At 39.5% G+C, this 6,732-nt stretch overlaps 1 non-coding gene across 1 annotated transcript; it reads left to right on the top strand.

The window, feature by feature from the left end:
* Positions 1-1,049: 1,049 nt before the first annotated feature.
* TRNAC-GCA lies at positions 1,050-1,121 on the top strand. Its single transcript has one exon. It is a non-coding gene; the product is annotated as a tRNA-Cys (tRNA).
* Positions 1,122-6,732: the final 5,611 nt, after the last annotated feature.

Genomic DNA, 6,732 nt, shown 5'->3' with positions numbered 1-6,732 from the left:
ACATGTATTCCCCATCCCAATCCCCCCTCCCACCTCCCTCCCCACCCCTTCCCTCTGGGTCTTCCCAGTGCACCAGCCCTGAGCACTTGTCCATGCATCCAACCTGGGCTGGTGATCTGTTTCACCCTTGATAGTATACTTGTTTCAATGCTGTTCTCTCAGAACATCCCACCCTCGCCTTCTCCCACAGAGTCCAAAAGTCTGTTCTGTACATCTGTGTCTCTTTTTCTGTTTTGCATATAGGGTTATCATTACCATCTTTCTAAATTCCATATATATTTGTTAGTATACTGTATTGGTCTTTATCTTTCTGGCTTACTTCACTCTGTATAATGGGCTCCAGTTTCATCCATCTCATTAGAACTGATTCAAATGATTTCTTTTTAATGGCTGAGTAATATTCCATGGTGTATATGTACCACAGCTTCCTTATCCATTCGTCTGCTGATGGGCATCTAGGTTGCTTCCATGTCCTGGCTATTATAAACAGTGCTGTGATGAACATTGGGGTGCACGTGTCTCTTTCAGATCTGGTTTCCTCGCTGTGTATGCCCAGAAGTGGGATTGCTGGGTCATATGGCAGTTCTATTTCCAGTTTTTTAAGGAATCTCCACACTGTTCTCCATAGTGGCTGTACTAGTTTGCATTCCCACCAACAGTGTAAGAGGGCTCCCTTTTCTCCATACCCTCTCCAGCATTTATTGCTTGTAAACTTTTGGATAGCAGCCATCCTGACTGGTGTGTAATGGTATCTCACTGTGGTTTTGATTTGCATTTCTCTGATAATGAGTGATGTTGAGCATCTTTTCATGTGTTTGTTAGCCATCTGTATGTCTTCTTTGGAGAAATGTCTGTTTAGTTCTTTGGCCCATTTTTTGATTGGGTCATTTATTTTTCTGGAATTGAGCTGCAGGAGCTGCTTGTATATTTTTGAGATTAATCCTTTGTCTGTTGCTTCATTTGCTATTATTTTCTCCCAATCTGAGGGCTGTCTTTTCACCTTACTTTTAGTTTCCTTTGCTGTGCAAAAGCTTGTATTTATTGGGGCTTCCCTGGTGGCTCAGTTGGTAAAGAATCTGCCTGCAATGCAGGAGACCCAGGTTCAATCCCTGGGTTGGGAAGATTCCCCTGGAGAAGGAAATGGCAAACCACTCTAGTATTCTTGCCTGGAAAATCCCATGGACAGAGGAGCCTAGTGGGCTACAGTCCATGGGGTTGCAAAAAGTTGGACACAAGTTAGTGATGAAACCACCAAATATCTTTTGAGGCTTTTAAGCCCAATATGGAGATTTAGAATTTCAACATTGTAGGTAATGAGGATAATTAACTTTCTGGGTTAGATGGATGAAATAATTTCAAAATAAAGTGAACTATTTTATTTAACTTAATTGCTGTTAAGAAACACTGTTTTTGAAAAGAAAATCATTTTTACTGTTAAAGTATACATAACAATACAGCTCGGGGGCCTTAGGTACATTCACATTACTGTGTGATCATCACTACAATTCCTCTCCAGAACTTGTTCTTCCCAAGCTGAAACTCTGTATCCGTTAGACAATTTTCCATTGCTCAATTTCCCCAGCCAACCAGCCTCCCCCCCTTTTTTTAAGTTGCTCAGTCATGTCAAACTCTTTGAGACCCCATGGACTATACAGTCCATGGAATTCTCCAGGCCAGAATACTGGAGTGGGTAGCCTTTCCCTTCTCCAGGGGATCTTCCCAACTCAGGAATCAAACCCAGGTCTCCTGCATTGCAGGTGGATTCTTTATTAGCGGACACATAAGGGAAGCCTGGTAACCACAATTCTACTTTCTGTTTCTAAGAATCTGACTACTCTAGGTACCTCATTTAAGTGGAATTATATAATGTTGGTTCTTCTGTTCTAGCTTGTTTAATTTAAAATAATCTCTTCAAGTTTCATTCACATTGTAGCATATGTCAGAATTTCATCACTTTTTAAGGCTGAATAATATTCCATTGCATACACATATGGCACCTTTTCAATATATTTATATATTGATAGGCAAAGAGCTGTTTCCAGCTTTGGGTTATTGTGAATAATACTGCTATGACACTGGCACAAACAGCTGTTTGGGTCCCTGCTTTCATTAACTTTATGTATATACCTAAAAGTGGAATTGCTGGATCATATGGTAACTCTATGTTTAATTTCCCAAAGAACTGCCATATTGTTTTCCACAGAGGCTGTATCATTTTACATATCCACCAACAATGCACAAGGATTTAAATTTCTTAACATCATGCCAAAGTTGGTTATTTTGGTCTTTTGATAATAGCCAACTTAATGGGTATTAAGTGATCTCTCATTGTGGATTTGTTTTGTATTTCTCTAATGATTGGGTATATTGAACCTCCAAAAACAAATAATTTTAAAGTTTGTGTTTTTTAGTTCCCATCAATACTAGAATCAGAAAGTTGAAATTTCTTTCTATAATGATTTAGGTCAATCTAACATTATATTTTTTAAAAGGATAACTTAAAAATCACTGCATATTTAATTAAAATTTAATTAAACTCATGTTATAAATAAGAATATCACAACTATTCCTTGATTGAAACAATGGGAAAATATTTTTATGTACCCTGTAAATTGCTAATTTGCTCTCTCATTTCAAGATTATGTGGATAGCAGGTTATCATGAGGTAAAAAAGTATTCTAAAATATGAAGAAAATGTTTATACCAAAAGAAACAAAAAAACTATGAAACAAGCAAACTGGGGTATTTACTAAAGCAATAGTTGGGCTGAGTATAAAGAAATGTCAAAGAAACTGAGGGTAAATATCTAAATTTAAATTTTTATAAAATCTTCTTTAACAGACAAGAGTAATTTAAAGAAGCTATGTGATGTGTTGATGATTTCATTTCAGAGATCTTTATTAATGTTGTATATAAATAATGGGGACCATGGTTGGAAGGAGCAAAATGAAGGATGGTTAAGGCCAAGAAATATGGTCTATTTGGAAAACAGATGGCTTGTAAAAATCAAGTTTATGAACGAAGGTTTGCAGGAATTTTGCTGGTTGGATGTAAGAAGGGTTTCCCCCCACTCTCAGCATTTCCATTTGATCATAGAAAGCTTTGTGGTGATATTTTTGAAGCTAGTGACTCTGATGCTGCCAGCCAAAGAGTTTCAATGGTTTTCTCTGAAAAGTAGTTTCATACTTCCTTTTCCAAGACAGTAAATTACCCAAACAAAAGTAACATGTGTAGTTTGCTGGAGGCCATATAAAGAGAGAGAGAAATGTGTTTGCGCAGCAACAAAGGACTGTGGCTTTATTGGCAGCACCATCAAAGCTGATCCGCTTGCTTGCCAAGGCAGTGTGAATCCACTGCAAGATGTGTGGAGTCTGCTACAGAAACAACTCTCCTGGAGCACCCACTTGCGGACTGTAACTCTTTCTTCAAGGCTCCTGATTGAGAAGGAAGATTTTCTGTGAGAGGGCCTAGCTGCTTTTGTCTTTTAGCTTTCAGAAATTACACATGAAGCAATTTTGATTTTCATCGGTCAACATTTTTTTTTTCTTTTTATTTATCAAATCACTGAAAAGATTTATTCTGAAAGCCCTTTCCTAACTATCTGATCAATAATCACTTCTGATCGTAATGAGTTGGAATCACTTAAGATGTGATTCCAAGAATTATCCTGAACTGTTTTAATCTACTGACTGGAAGTGTTCTCTTTTGAAGGATTAATAGGGAACATTTCAAACTAGAGAAATTCCACTTCTGTCTTATGATAATATATATTAAATCTATGAATATGGCACACTACAAATCCACAAAATCTTATTTACTTTTAATCCAAAGACTTTCTCCTATTTCTTAAGCTCCAATTTAAAGACAATGAGGGATCTAAATTAAGCCCTTTCGCTTGTGAAGATAAACCTTTATAACTGCAAATCACTGAACATCTTGTTAACTGGTTGAGTCTGCAGCCAGCTGGAATGACACAAACATGCAAAAAAAAAAGAAAGAAAAAAAGCTATTGAAACCTGATTCACATTATAAAGGTCTTGATTTTGAAGTCTTATATAGAGGTTTAGGAACTATAAATAATTCTGTGCTGTAATTTGCTCAATGTAATTCAGTATCTTCTAACTTAAAAAAGAAAAACACTGTTCACTTCATCTTCAGTAGAGGAATGATCATGGTTAAAAGGAATTCATAAAATTAATGCCTTAGATTTAGCAATTAAGAGCAGGTTTGAATTTATATGTTATTTATTTAATATATTTGACATAAGAATATTTTAAGAAATGCTAGAATAATTTTTATGATTTTGATGTGTTTATATTTGCTATCAGATAATAATGGACCATATTTGCTAGCATATGCTGGCTTATACTGCTACATCTGATTTATAAAATTTGAATAGAATACAAAATGATATATTTGCCAGTATGTTTGACACTACTGGATTCTACCACTGGGAGATGACATCTTAAAACAATTCTGGAAAGCATCCTTAAAAACACACAGAATTAGAACTCTTGTGCCAGAAAGGACATCAGGTAGTTAGTCTTTTCCCCTTATCTAGGCCCCTGGCCTCCTGGAGCAGGAGGGGAAAATAAGCCACTGGAAGTGCAAAACAAAAAATCTTAGTTCTATTCATACTCATTTCATGTCATTCTTCAAAAAAACCACGTTCATATTACTTTAAAAATATACATAATACGGGAGAGAACAAGATGTTGGAGGAGTAGGCAGACATGCTACATAGCTCTCTGCAGATACATCAGGAATACACCTTCAGACGCAGAAGTGCTTGCAGAACAGCTGAGAGTGGAGAGGAGTACCTGACAACCGGAAAAGAATATATCAGTTCAGTTCAGTCGCTCAGTCGTGTCCGACTCTTTGCGACCCCATGAACTGCAGCACGCCAGGCCTCCCTGTCCATCACCAACTCCCGGAGTTTACTCAAACTCATGTCCATCGAGTTGGTGATGCCATCCAGCCATCTCACCCTTGTCATCCCCTTCTCCTCCTGCCCCCAATCCCTCCCAGCATCAGGGTCTTTTCCAATGAGTCAACTCTTCACATGAGGTGGCCAAAGTATTGGAGTTTCAGCTTCAGCATCAGTCCTTCCAATGAACACCTGGGACTTATCTCCTTCAGGATGGACTGGTTGGATTTCCTTGCAGTCCAGGGGACTCTCAAGAGTCTTCTCCAACACCATAGTTCAAAAGCATCAATTTTTCGGGCGCTCAGCTTTCTTCACAGTCCAACTCTCACATCCATACATGACCACTGGAAAAACCATAGCCTTGACCAGATGGACCTTTGTTGGCAAAGTAATGTCTCTGCTTTTTAATATGCTGTCTAGGTTGGTCATAACTTTCCTTCCAGGAGTAAGCGTCTTTTAATTTCTTGGCTGTAGTCACCATCTGCAGTGATTTTGGAGCCCCCCAAAATAAAGTCTGACACTGTTTCCACTGTCTCCCCATCTATTTCCCATGAAGTGATGGGACCAGATGCCATGATCTTCGTTTTCTGAATGTTGAGTTTTAAGCCAACTTTTTCACTCTCCTCCTTCACTTTCATCAAGGGGCTTTTGAGTTCGTCTTCACTTTCTGCCATAAGGGTGGTGTCATCTGCATATCTGAGGTTATTGATATTTCTCCCGGCAAGCTTGATTCCAGCTTGTGTTTCTTTCAGCCCAGCGTTTCTCATGATGTACTCTGCATTTAAGTTAAACAAGCAGGGTGACAATATACAGCCTTCATGTACTCCTTTTCCTATTTGGAACCAGTCTGTTGTTCCATGTCCAGTTCTAGCTGTTGCTTCCTGACCTGCATACAGGTTTCTCAAGAGGCAGGTCAGGTGGTCTGGTATTTTCATCTCCTTCAGAATTTCCCACAGTTTATTGTGATCCACACAGTCGAAGGCTTTGACATAGTCAATAAAGCAGAAATAGATGTTTTTCTGGAACTCTCTTGCTTTTTTGACGATCCAGCGGATATTGGCTATTTGATCTCTGGTTCCTCTGCCTTTTCTAAAACGAGCTTGAACATCTGGAAGTTCGGTTCACATATTGCTGAAGCCTGGCTTGGAGAATTTTGAGCATTACCTTACTAGCATGTGAGATGAGTGCCATTGTGCAGTAGTTTGAACATTCTTTGGGATTGGCCTTTCTTTGGGATTGGAATGAAAACTGACCTTTTCCAGTCCTGTGGCCACTGCTGAGTTTTCCAAATTTTCTGGCATGTTGAGTGCAGCACTATCACAGCATCATCTTTCAGGATTTGAAATAGCTCAACTGGAATTATAGAACCATGCAAAACTTGGTAGGACAAAGTAACTAAGGGGAAAAACAGGAGTGTCATAAAACTGGACCTGCCATTGGCGGGTGGGGGGACTGAAGCAGGCGCCCCATCCCCACACTGGAGCACTCGTCTGGGTCAGAGGACAAACATTGAAAGCTGAGAGTAAAGCACCTGATCTGTGGCAGCCCAAATGGAATGAGAATCAGACAGTCCTTGCCGCAGCCATACAGACCCTGGACAGGCATGCAGGTCCCCTGGAAGGCACAGCTTCTGGGAACTGGAGTATAGGGATTGTGAAGTGATCCCAGGGCAAGAGCTGCTATTGACTGCGGAGAGATGGACCTAGGGGCCATGAGAGAGGAGATTGTGGTGGAAAACACCAGTGTAGGAAATCCAGGCAGCCACGGAAGCAAGGCTGAGTCACACAAAGGGGGTGGAGCCATCA

Source organism: Cervus elaphus, chromosome 9 (assembly GCF_910594005.1).
Source record: "Cervus elaphus chromosome 9, mCerEla1.1, whole genome shotgun sequence".
Classification (NCBI taxonomy): Eukaryota; Metazoa; Chordata; class Mammalia; order Artiodactyla; family Cervidae; genus Cervus; species Cervus elaphus.
The sequence above is the reverse complement of the archived record's forward strand: the minus strand, read 5'-3'. Positions and strand labels throughout refer to the sequence as shown.